General features: G+C 42.9%; 1 protein-coding gene across 9 annotated transcripts in view; it reads right to left on the reverse strand.

The window, feature by feature from the left end:
• PLAGL1 (PLAG1 like zinc finger 1) overlaps positions 1 to 13,565 on the reverse strand; it is a 113,884-nt gene that overhangs the window by 20,156 nt on the left and 80,163 nt on the right. For 4 of the 9 annotated variants that reach the window (XM_058534214.1, XM_058534213.1, XM_058534210.1 and 1 more), the window contains 3 exons: positions 10,421 to 10,494; positions 6,321 to 6,352; positions 1,955 to 3,021 (listed from right to left, as the gene is read on the reverse strand). The gene's annotated coding sequence lies outside the window, so the exon portion shown is untranslated. The remainder of the gene's footprint in view (positions 1 to 1,954; positions 3,022 to 6,320; positions 6,353 to 10,420; positions 10,495 to 13,565) is intronic. The other 5 variants (XM_058534211.1, XM_058534217.1, XM_058534212.1 and 2 more) reach the window with 5 other exon arrangements.

A 13,565-nucleotide genomic window follows, 5' to 3' on the forward strand; every position in this document is an offset into this window, starting at 1 on the left:
GTGTTCCCTTGGCCTTTCCATGTCACGTCCAATAAATTCAAACGGTGCAAAGCAAGCTGTTCATCCAGAAATACTTAATTGTTATCACTGGCCCTTTAAGATGACCCCAGTTTTTAATTTTTTTCTTTTTAAGATGATAAACATTTCCTCAGGTTTCCATTTTAAAAGGAAATGGCCCTGGAGAGACAAGGCAACTTTTCCAAGTTCCTGCACCGGCTCCTCTGAAAGGGAGACAGGAATGTCAAGGAAATGGGGGAGAATGCTTAAGAAGAGAGGACCACTAGCAAGTGGGCCGCCTCTCCTTTTCACCTTAAGTCCTTTCTCTCCCCCATTCACAGCTTTCGCTCCTTTGTTTGTTTAACAAACCATTACCATCATAGCCGGTTCAATGGGGAGGAATGTGAACCCTCTAAGTAGCTGTCCTCACGATCCACATGTGTGGTCTAGCGCACAGCCCGTCCGCGGCGGCTTCACTGTGCTGCTCTGTGTTCCTGTCGCCCTGGAGGCCAGGCACCTTGCTTACAATAAGCCCCAATTTCCCGCCGCCACATGCTTGCTGCTCCTTCCCAGTAGCCTATAGCGATGTCTCAGGTTTTTCTTCCTCCCTGCCCAGCGACCGTCCTGTGCATCCTGCCTGGGCTTGTCCCACGCAGACACTGCAGGCGTGTCAGCCGCCCCCTACCTGTCTTCAGCCCACAGACTCACCACCGAATCCTGGGCAGACACATCCCAGGCCCTTCCTGGTTATCATGCCCAGTCTTCTAATGTCAACCACATGGTAAACAGAAGACACAAGGGCGAGATCCCCCTCCCCACCTAATTAGAAGTGCTAGTGCCTTTCTCAGTTTCTAGTAGATACACTGGCCACGTTGAGATGCATTTCAATTTCTTGGCCAATAAATCAAAATATTATTTAGTAAGTATTATATTTCAAAGGGAACCAAAATAATATTTACCACACAATATTATATTTCAGTTGAACTCATAAAGCCCTCTCATGCTGTTTTATCTAATCATGTCCATCTGACAGACCTGTGAGACAGGTAGAAAGGCGTCTTTATCCCCACCTAACCGAGTCCAGAGACTTAAGTTCTTTGCCCATCGGAACTGACTAATAAGATACTGCACGTAACGTACGAAGCAGAGTGCCTGGTGCACAGCAAGTACCCAAAGTGGTAGCTTCCATTAATGTCATTATTGATGACGACGATGGTGACCAGAGGCCAAACCCAGGTGTTCTGAGTTCAGCCAAGTGCCCTTTCCACTTCCACCTTGCCATCCTCCTAGCTAAGCTGCCTGCATGAGCAGCGGTCATCAGCAGTAGCTTTTACTGCAATATTTCCAAAGAAAGCCTCAGAACCCATAGCTGGGTTCCCTAGTGCAGCTGGTATGTGAACAGCATCCTCCCCAGGCTTATCAGTTAACATCTGCCACCAAGGGGAGGGTAGCCCTTTACACGTCCTCTATGTACACAAGGTAGGAGTGTTGTCAGAGCAGCTTTAAAGCCTTTCAACTGACAGGGCTGTCAGCAGAAAATTCCATAGATCTGCAGGTATTACTGGGGCCATGGATGGGGGACAGCAGAGGATATGATAAGTTGCTAACTGCATCATCTGATTCCCTGCTGAGTAGAGTGTACTCATGCTTTTAAAACAGAAAAGGTTAACACTTTTTAAAGTTAACCACACACTTACCGTAGAACCCAGGAACTGCTCTCCTAAGTATTTCCTCAAGATAAATAAAAACATACATCTATCCAAAAACAAAGAAAAGGTTAAAAGAACTCTATTCTAAGGTATTTTGCAGTTTGAGGGGGAAATGTATTTATTCTCTACTAGAACCTTTCTGAAGTACCCTGAACCTCCTTGACTAATGGTACTATGTGTTTCCAAGCAATTATGAATAAACACGCCCAGATAGAAATAATTTTTAAAAGCTACGATGGTTTGCGTACCTACTCGGTGACAGGAAACATCGGCTTTGAGGTGGTCATGGAGTCCTGTCCGAAGTTGGTCTGAGGATTCAAACCTGTAAGAAGAGATCTTGCACATCTTCAGTGAATGAAGCTAGAAAAACATTCCCCCTGTTATGTGTCAACGTGAGCTTTACTTCAAGACCACACACACACAATCAACAATGTGTTGAGATTTTCCACTGCTTTTTCATGCATTTTAATAGATGATTTTACAGATAATATTAAACTTTAAAATCCGGTAGTATAATACCTCAATAGACCCACCACCCTTAATTAAAAATGTCTCAGATATACCACATGAGGAAAGTCAACCATTTAGATCATCTGATGTATTTAAAAGGTGTGATAAAATTCATAATGTTGCAACTTAAAAGATTTTCAGTATCTCCAAGAAGATCTTTAAGTAATTATACTCTATCCTTTCTCCTACTTGCAACTGGATTAGAAAACCCTGACGTTTTCCCCTGCTTTCTGCAAGTAGAAAAAAAACACATGAAATTGCTTACATAAAATATTCAAAATAGCACTCAGAGGAAATGGTACTTTTTTTAAAGCAACAATATCAGAATACCATACAACAGGTATGCAAATCTATGCCATAACAGAACCTGAAACAAATTATGAATGGAAAAAAGTCAGCAGTAGCCAGTGGACATTAATTTTCAACAAAAGCTTCATATAAACGTAGAGATTTATCAAATTTGCAGGGTGACAAGGCTGAAGTCTCCAAACTGAATAGGCATTCGGTGGTCACCAAGCCTGGCTATGCATTAGAATTACCAGGGAAATCTTTTAACAATACAGAGTCCCAGGCCGTGGCACAAACTAGTGTGACTGAAGCAGCATCCCTGGGGTCCTGGGAATCTGTTTTCACCAGGTCTCCAGGAGCCGAGTCTGACTGAGCCCTGGGGAGCATTCCGAAACCAGTATCTCTGTTCACCAGTTAATTATAAAACTTGGCTTCTTTCAACTAAGACTATCCCAACCAGTCGATCCTCTTAGGGGGAAAGCCTCTCAGGATTTTCTTAACCAGCACAAAGGTAAATCTGTTACGAAACAAAGCCAATTACATCTCACCTAAGCGATTTATTCACCTGGTGGCCTGTTTTTACTTCTTTTAATTTGATCAAAAAGGCTACGTCCATTTATTTTGTATAAGAACATCCTTTTAAATTAAAAACGGAAAAAATTAAGGCCATCTTGAGACAACTAAAGTTTAAAAATAACCCATCACAATTCAGGAAAAAACTGGAGGTGAGTAGGTTCCTTGTCTGAATCTTCCAGGGAATTTGTTTTCAATGTATTCCTCGCTTTGCATGTGTAAACACTTCACAAATCATCTTCATGCTCCATCTCTCTTCTCAAAATACTCCACATTTATTGTGGAGGTTTAATTGGGTGGTCTCCAAAGGCCTGTATTTATTTTTTTTAAAGGGCTTTAAAACATTAAAGAGAGTAAAATTCTTCTGGATGATTCTTCTTTGCTCCTACCCATCTCCTCAATGGACAATACCAATCTATGGATCCAGAGAGGCGGGGCTCTCTTCTGCTTCACTAGGAAGGGTGCCCAAGACATCAAGTACGCAAACCAGGCAGTGAAGTAGCTTAGCTTCATTGTCAAAATATTCAAATTATCACTAAAAGAAAGAGACTCCTTTCTGAATTCAACAATACTCCCTGGCCTCCGAGGGCTCACATGGGAGCTTGTTCTTAAGCTCTTCAATGTCCGCAGCGCCAGTGAAAGAGGAGACGTCTGGCGAGAGGAGATGGAGTCCCTCTGGCTCCCACCTGCCATCTCGGCCTCGGCCTAATGCTTCAATAGCTAACAATGCGACGCAGAACCTGAAAGCGCGCATGGCCCCGGGGAAAACCCGGGTGCAGGATACGACAGTTTAATAAAGCAGGGACGAGACAGTCAGGAAAAATAACACATCTAAGCTTGACAGGATGCTACTTGCAGACTGCTTTTCAGGTCAGAATTTAGATTTCGAACTCAGAGAAAACAGTTTTAGTGTGTCAATTATATAAAAAAAAAAAAGTCTCTGGTAAAAAATGACCCTGTAACGTTAAACGTTCCTAAATAGAGATGTTTCTGAGTTCCAGAGTAGCAGGAAAAAATCACATTTTTCTAGGAACGGGGATTGACACACAGTAAGCAGATTATAGTTAATTGTTTTAAATAAAGGGGAAATACTTTTTGGGAAATGATTTATGTATTCACTGATGACAAAAACTAAAGTTTCATGAATCTAGAGTGCAGCATTTCTAGAAGGCATTTCTGCTGTCACAATATGTTTCTCTAGGCATGTGCTTCTGAGAACGCCATTTAAGAACATGTCTTTTTCTGTTATTAGCCGCCTGCCGAGCATCCACTGAAACCCGAACTGAACAAAGGGATTTCCCTCTCGTTTCAGTTCATTCACTTCTAGTTCCTCCTGATTTTGCTTAAGAAAATTCTTCAGACTGACTTTTTTATTTCTCACGACTTGAGTGGGCAAGAATTGGGCAAGCCCCCAACACTGGGCATTCTGCTTTGGTTTTCAGCAAAGGACTCCTCTAGGTTGAAGATGTGCAAGGTGTGTTTTTGAAGAGCCTCCCAAATAAGTTATTTTCTAAAGACTGTAATTCCAGACAGAAAGGAGCCCACCCGATTGGGTAGATTATGGACAACTAAATCTTATTTCGGTGAGGTGGATCACAGTGAACGATGAGATTACCCCTCTGATGTGGAGACCGTAAAGGAGATATTTGTCTCAAAACAACGGAGTCATTTAAAAATGACACTGAGAGACATGTTGCAAAAAGGTCGCTTAAAATTGAAACAGATTTATGGGCCTGGCACCTAGCCCTCTACCTTCTTGCACAATCCCCGGGGGACCTCATTCACAACCCAAGGTTTCAACTACTCCTTGAGGTCACGGGCTTCCCACATCTTATCTTTAATCCTAAACTTTCTTGCAAATTCCAGATGAATCCCTCTACCTTCCTTCTGTCCCTCTCAGCCTGGATATCTCCCAGTGCCCCTGGAGGTCACCTGTTCTAAGCAGGGGTAACCCTCCACTTGTTCTTCCAGGGTTACCGAATTTAGCTCCTGGTACCACTATGTAATAAGAGCTAAGGTTTACTGGATGCTCACCAGGTCACGGCCATGGCGTTCATCACTTTACTTAACTGAACAACCATATGAGTGGGAAGTATTAATCCCATTTTACTTATGGGGAAACTGAGGCTTAGAAATGACACTAATGTGCCCGTGGTCACACAACCAGCGAGCAGCTGAGGTGAGATTGGCATCCAGAGTGTGTGATGGAGAGTCCACGTTATTATAGGTCCTTGTCTTCACCGTGTCACGTCCCAGCCTCTCCAAAGTCAGAAGCTTTGGAGTCACACGAGATTCCTCTCACTGACTAAGCTATACGGATTCTGCGAGCTTATTGTCTCTCGAATCTGCTTCCTTCTCTTCATTTCCATAGTGACCAGTGTTTGGGTGATGTTTTGCCTTCGTTACGGCCTCCAAATCAGCATGGCAGGACAACTCTGGAATTTTACTGTTTGTCCTCCCAACAGTGTTCCTTTCTAGCTCATTTAAAACAGGTGGCAGACTTGGTCATTCCTTGTACTTTAGCCCAGATGACGGCAGACGCGGTCTGTCTCTGTTAACATCTAAACCCAACGAGGGGACTCTGCCCAACTTCTGGGACAGGAGGACGAGAGGGTGGATAAGAAGGGTGAGAAACAGACACTCTCCCCTCCTTGCACAGCTCTGCTCCCCAAGGCAGCGAGCAGAATCCTTGAGAGTACAGCTGCGTGTGTTGTGCCAGGGGAGGCCAGACGTTTCCAGCTTCCACTCATGGCCCTGAGGCAGAGAGCTATTGCTACTGTGGACAGCCAAGGCCGGAGGCCGGCCTCACCTACCAGGTGCCACAGAAATCTCCAGGTTCTAGGACAGACCCCACGGGGGAAGGGGAGACACCTAAAAATGGCTGGGATGAACTTTCCCTGTAGGTTGGCGGACAGGGGCTGGAGTCTGAATTAAGATAGTTATGGGGAATAAAAAAGGGAATACTTCCTGCATACTTGAAGTCGTGGGGCGAGATGCAGACTTGTGGGGTGCCTCTAGAAGGTGCTAAGAATCTTAGACTGGTGTACATCTGTGCCATAGACTCACTTCAACTGCTAGAACGGGAGCCAGATGACTTTTTGAAAAGAGGCCACCCCCCGTGTTGCAGAGAGGAGGCAGACCCTGCAGAGGCGCTGGGAATCAGAGGGCCGTCTGTGCTTTAGAACCCCGGACAGAGAGAGAAGGGAGGAAGGAAACACACAAAGATGTTAAGAGTTTACTCACAAGATTAACTCCTCTGATTCCTACGCAAATACCTAGAAAGGGAGAGGCAGAAAAAGTTATCTTTAAGGCCTTTATCTTAAACTCCAAATTGATTAAAAATCAAAGCAAAAGACGGAAGTTTACCAGGAAGGAGAGAGAGAGAGAGGCGAGCGGTGCTAGTCTCCAGGCCCACGACACCCCTGCTTCCCAGGCCTGGCCGTGCCTCCCAGACCGGCATGCTGCGACAGGACTGCTGATTTCCACAAGATGGAAATGACCGTGTGCTGGAAACTGAGGTGGTCTGGGGCAGGGGAGATTCCCGCCCCACAAGAAAGGATGTAAATCCTTAACGTGACAAGTTTGTCGATTCAGAGAGGTTGCTGTGATGGTAGGTGCCACGTGTGGCACCAAATGAAATGCCTAAGGGAGTTCAGACTTGGAAGTCAGTCATGTCCTCAGAGCAAATTCCATTTTAGTTCTGTAGCTGAGTATCTAAGACCTTCAGATAAGGCTTAGGAAGGCCCAGCTGAAAACTGGAGAGGATTCTAGATAAGCCAAGATAAATGAGCCATTCTGCGGAGATTAGAACTTTTAGAACAGAGAGTTCTGGCTGGAAGAACTTCAGATGTTCAAGAATCAGCAACCAGGGAACCTCGTCCTCCTGCCACACAGGCACCCCCTAAGTCTGCCCGGCATGCGAGGCACGTGCAGCAGGAAGATGGACCTGGGAGAGGGGGAGGTGCCTGGGGAGCAAGCGTCCTGTCCCAGAGAAAGAAAGTGCCAAGACGGTCCCCTCTCTCTGCTTTCGTTACTAGGAAGACGAGTACTTCATATTAAATTGTACCCAACAAAAGAGCTCCCACACAGGGAACATGGAAGCTAGGGTGTACTGAGCGAGCAGGCAGAGGTTTGGAAAACCAGAGCCAGCAAAGCGTGGGGCCACTCTGCCCTCACAAGGGTCTGGACATTCGCTTTCCTTCTCACACCAGACAGGTGAGGCCCAGAGGGGAAGAAAGGAGGGGACAGCCCATCCCCAACCTCCACCACCCAACATGGGCAACGGGGCACAGAGACTGCTTTTCAATCTTTGGTGCCCAAGAACTTGGGAGGGTGGGGAGGTGTGCTGTGGAATGGAGGACCAGCCCACTCTATTGGCCAAACTCAATTTTCATGTGGCTTCCTGGAAACCTTCTACCAGCCTGGTGAGTAAAGAGCTTGGAGTCAAGTTGGGTCAGCATAAAGGGACATTTCTAAATCCTGGAGACTGAATCCATACTGGCTCCTCGGGCTGTCTGGTTTTGGACTGGCTCGCCCTCATTCTAGTCACAGTGCTGCTGTCAGAGTGATTCTTCTAACATGCAAATACGCTCCTGTCACTTGGCTGTTTGGAATTCTTCAATGGTCCCATTACTTTCTGTCAACTGCAAGCAAGAGTCCTGACTACTCAGACCCACTGAAAGTCTTTAATCAGGAGAGCAGTATGCTCAGGCTTGTGTTATAGAAAGAGACCTCAGACCACAGACGTCCAGATTACGCTCCTGGGCTCATCCATTATATAATCGGTACAACAGTAATTCCCTTGGGGAAAAACCCACAAAAAAAAAACAAAACAAAAAGACTGTGCAAAAAAGAATAAATGCCATAACTGAACACTGAAGTTTCTCTACAAACTGTTCACAGGGAGTTCTAAATCTTCCCTGAATCAGAACTAACAACACTCATACACGCTGAGTTGAATATACAGGGCAAATAAGAACCAATTTAGGGAAACGACATAAAATGATCATCTTAATGTGGTTCTAATTTACGTGTTGATTCTGTGTATGTCTGTTTTATGAATCACTTTTAATTCCTGTGCTCAAAGAAAAAGGAAAAAATTACCTTGGTAAATGCCACATCATGGATCAATTAAGTTATTCCCCAAATAAAGTACACTTTGTTATAGCAGTAAATATGCGTAACTCCTAGCACTATGTTAAATACATTGATAGAGAAATGTGCTTTATTTACTAATTTTAACAATAATATTTACCACTCTCCTATGTTAGAACCTACAACTCCCTTCATCCCCCAATTGCCTTCATTTTAATTCTTGATTTATTCAGGGAGTCGGGAAGTAAAGACATTTTAATGATATTTCTTAGATAGTAACTATGTTTTACTCTCCCTGACTCTACTACGTGAGAGGCATACTCCACTTAATACGAGGTTGTGTTCCTACGGTTAGGTGAAAAACGTTAACCGAATGATAGTATTCTGCTAGATACAATCTAGAAAGATAGCATCATATCGTGGAAAGAGGCCTGGCTTTGGAGTCAGATGGCTCTGGGTTTGATCCTGGCTCTGCGACCTGCCAGGTATGTAACCTTAGGCAAGTTCCCTCACTTCCCTTTACGGAGACAGCTATCTACCTTGCAGAGCTGTTAGAAGATTATACATTACACATGTACATGCAGACGCGCAATGGCTGGTGCAGAGTCTAAAGTATATGTACAAAGTAGATGTGGCCTGTTAATGAGTATCAAGAGCGACTCTACACACTGGCTGAGTTCACAATTAGGAAACAGTAGTAACCTGTTTCAGAATGCAACATATGTAACAGAAAGTCAGAGCATAAATTAGACACACTTCAATAATCTTTCTTTAATTTAGATCATGGTGACACAATTGCATTTCCTAATATGCGCTTGTAAAAGAAATTTCTATTATTTCCTTCATGCTTCCAAATGTTGTATGTCATGTATTTGGAAGATTCCCGAATTCTTAAGCAGTGTAATATTATTTGCTGTGCTTTTAATGGCAATACCATGTTCAATTAGAGAAAACAATTACAAACGGGCCTGGCATGAATTGGTCTTACATGTCTCACAAAGTTACCCAAGTGATATTCAGAAGTGATTCTGGCATTTTTGAATTTTGCTAGAATTTTCCTTTGATTGTGTTGGTGAGGAAGTGGACTACTTTCAATTAGAATCGTTTGGAGAACAGGATATGTGGAGAATACGCGTATCTAATATCCTCTTCAATTTGGCCTTGCACCTGGGCAGCTGTGGATACTCTTCCTAGAAGAGCCCCAAGAGCAAAATAAATTGAAAGTGGTTTATCTAGTGAGAGGTTAGGGGAAAAAAAAAAAATTCAAATGTGAGATAGAAGAAAAAGAAGGCCAGAGTGAAAAAAAAAATTATGGCAATTACAGTCAAGAATATTTTGCAAAAAAAAATGTGTGGAGAGAGGCCAAGAGTTATGGTTAAGCAACACTGTTAGCACTGAAGCTGCAGAACAGGGAGAGGTTTGCTTTAGGGTGAAGAAGACAACGGGCTCACACAGAGAACTAACACATTACGGGGAAAAACAACCAAAATGTCGGATAGGAAATTTAAGGCTGGAATTAGGGGTTACTATTTTGAAATAGGTTGTTAAAACAAACCATAATCTCCACAAGTATGGTGGAGAATGATAAGAAACAAAAACTTCTGATAAATATGAGGATCCTGCCAACCGTGAGTTCCCCCAAATAAACACTGGATTTAGGGGCACATTTATTTCATAACTTTAGGCAATTTGGACAGAATATATGCAAAATGAGAATCACCTCATATTACGGTTTTAGGAGCAAGATTTAGAGACTTTGAATTGTAATATATGTAACGTACTAAATAGGATTCTAAATGGAGGATAACACTCCAAATTTTTCCCTAGTATTTGTTTATTTTTAAGATAAAACAATTTTAAAACATCTGTTTAAAATGTGAGAGAGAGAGATCACGAAGTTTCTAGTAAGCAAGTCATGATAAATAAAAATCGACTATATCATATCCCTTATTTCTAAATTAATAGAATACATATCAATGACAATTCTTAGCATGTTATCTTGATTATTCTAAACAGTGAAAAATAGGCTTCCATGTCCCTCAATTCTATTTGTCCCTCAAGGCCTTAAGTTCCTCAAATGCAAATTCTCTGCGAGCGAGTGTTTTCTGGAACATAATCCCCTGTGCTGGGAAGAGGCGAAGGCTGGCGTGCGCCCTAACGTAGGCGAGGATGAGAACACAGCCTCACGGCTGACCACGGGGCTGAGCAGACTGGGCAGAAGTCAGAGGGTTTAGCAGAGGCATACTTACCTTTCTACGTGTGAAGTACAGAGGAGTTTTAGATGTGACATAAAACAGAGGCCACATCAGACACGAGAGCAATCCTAGAGGGAGGAAAAAAATCAAAAGATTAAAAAAAAAACGGGCACTGAGAAAAACCACGTTGGTACTGCGTAAGTAGACACTTATATACAGAATATGAATGCAGGAATGCCAGGATCAAAAATCTCCCTCCGTCAGCAGGCCGTAGTGCCATATCCCAACATTCCAGAGGCACGCCTTGAAGGTCTTAAAGGATTTTTCGATTTAGGGAGGCAACACTGATGTGGCCAAGAGCGTGGGTGGCAGGGCCAGATGCCGAGATGCGAATCCAGGTGCCACCTGGAGCCACTTAGGAACCTCATGGGATCTGTTTAATGTCCTTCTGCCTCGGCTTCCCCGCCTGTAAAATGGACACAATAATTGTACCAACAGCACACGAGCCTTTGGAGGATTAAATGAGTTAATGTAAGTGCCTACCGCCGGGCCTGGCAGGCAAGGAGCGGGCACGGATCTGCAATTATTTTCCGGAGACCCCAATTCAAGTAAAAATACCTCACAGCCTCAGGCATCAATCAGACGATGATCAGAACCTTTTAAAAGTGTCAACTGAGAACACTATCCTTTGGGAAAAGGAAACAAGTACCTGATCAGGGCTGAGGGTAAAGTGGGGAGGAGGGGAAGGAGGCTACTAAAGAGTAAGGAAAGGCCATTAAAAGGCCAAAAGACAAACAGACACACAAATAAAAACCAGAAAAAGAAAAATCCGAAAAAACAAAAAACACCTTCGCTGAACTCCAATTTTTTTTTCAAAGACAGGGCTACTACCAAGAGGAGAGGCCTGGAGGACAGAACGCGGTGACAGTCAGCACACCCAATGAAGGTAATTTTAAATCTGTATTTCAGAACAGTCTTGCTTGTAATTCAATCTAACGCATTAGGAGGACGTCTCCCTCTCACTGAGCAGATAAGCCTGGACTCGGGCTGCTTTATTTGGTCCGTCTGGATGGATGGGAAGCCGTCTAAGGGGGAGGTATCTGGTATCTTTCCACTAGGCAGTTTGCTTATGGAGATAAACACACACAAACACAGAGACCTAATATATGTCGATCCCAAACCTATTTTGAGGGTTTGACTCTTAAATTACTTCCAATTATTCTTGGATATTACTGCAGTCTTCAGTCCTGGGAAAAAGGCTCTCTTACGGAGGATACATGCAAGTTGAGGTTATCTGATTCTACAAAAATAGCAAGAACACAATTTTGAACTGCCGTCACTTCCTTGGCCTGGATATAGTTCTTTCTATCAACGTAGACAAAGATATGCCTCAGCGCTAAAAGCTGAAAATCAAATGGAAAAGTGTGGATTCCTACTTTTCCTTCCACCCCCGACCCCTCCCTACTTGGGTATGATGTCACACGAAATTACTTCCAGAACCGGGAGGACTGAGCAGCCAAGTTATAAAACCGAAGTGCTATGCTTACTGCTTTCTTATCTACAAGTTAATACTTCTGGGGGCGAGAGTCTATCAATGATCAAGGCCACGGCGATTTTCCTGTTTCGTAAGAAATCTATAATCTCGGAATCACAACTTGCTGAGTCTATCAAATTTGTAGGACCCATGCAAATGCTCATTCCTTTACAAGACTGCTACCATCACTCACCAGTTTGTAAACCTGTATTTTAAGCTTCATCCCTTCCTTTAACTGAAACAGAAAACCAAATAGATTTCTTCAAAAATAATCTTGGTGGTAAAAATAAAACACAAATAACATGGAGAATAAAATATGAGCCTGTTCCTGTACTTGTGTGCTTACTTACCTTTTTCTCCCACATTTTCTAAAATTTTCCATTATGATTTTAAGATGTTATTTTCCCAAAGAATGTTGACAACTATTTCCTACTTAAGGCTCTGGTTTAAAAAGAAATAGGTCTTAACTTGAAAATAGCTCAGAAATTGGGCTTGTCGTAGGGTCCTGTGAAAACACAGTAGTTATTAGCCCTTTGGAATCAAAATTTCCCTTCCACTTCTCACTGAGAAGTAAAGGGGTTTGTTTGCTTCCTTTGATAAGGGCTTCATAACACCCAGGGGTAGTAAATCGGGTTAAAGAAATTGCCAAAGGATGTTTGGTTTTGCATTATTTAACTTTATGTCATAGAATTAAATCACATAAAATGGAAGCTTTATCCAACTCATTCACTAAATCTGGTCAAATGAAAGTATACAGAACCCTAAATGAAAAGCTTTTCTACCTTCTTGCTGAAAATATCTAAACACTGTATTGAGGTTTACTTTTAGGAAAGAATATTAGAGAAGAGAGGTTGGGTTTGAAAAGGACAACGCCAGACACTTTCTATGCCTCCTGTTCCGAGGCTGATGGATTGCCCAACAAACTGGCCAAATCAAAAAAGTGTTTAATAATTCTCCATAAAGGAAAGAGTTTAAACAGCTAAAGCACCAATCAGGTCACAATAGATCAATCGGGTTTTCCTAAAACGTAGTATTTGCAGTCGAAGCCTGGATAAGTAATTACATTCAAAGCAATGTACAGGGAGCCATCAACCCCCATTCATTCAGCAGGCATTCCCGGAGCCAAGAGCTTTGCTGGGCTTGGAGATATAAAAATGAATACGACACAGCCGCTTTACTTCCAGCTAAAAGAATACACCTAAACAAAGAGCCGTGGGGCAATGTGTTAAGTGCTATAATAGAGGTGTGCACAAAGGGCTGGGGGCCGGAGGAAGAAGCCATAAATTCTTCCTGGGAAATCAGGCAAGCGAGGGGAGACCTAAAAGAAGGTATGGTGATGGCTCCTTGTGATAAACTCAAGACTTTTTCCTGTGTTCTCAAGAGTAAGGCAGTAATTTTAGGATTTATGAACAGCTCTAATCGCGAGCGCTATATTGGTCTATTAGTCACTTTTATTTATGTTTGATGCAGACTTCCAGTTACAATGTCCCAAGAACACAAGATTTTAAAAATAAACGTATTATCGTAATATTCCCACGCACCACACACAATCCAGAAGAGCATGAAGAGTTAGTAGGAGTGAAACTTAGAGAGTTCAAAGCTGTTTTGAAACATAAATGAATGAAAGACACACTCTAAAGACTTAGTAACATTATGTTAATAAGG

This window comes from Diceros bicornis, chromosome 39 (assembly GCF_020826845.1).
Source record: "Diceros bicornis minor isolate mBicDic1 chromosome 39, mDicBic1.mat.cur, whole genome shotgun sequence".
Classification (NCBI taxonomy): Eukaryota; Metazoa; Chordata; class Mammalia; order Perissodactyla; family Rhinocerotidae; genus Diceros; species Diceros bicornis.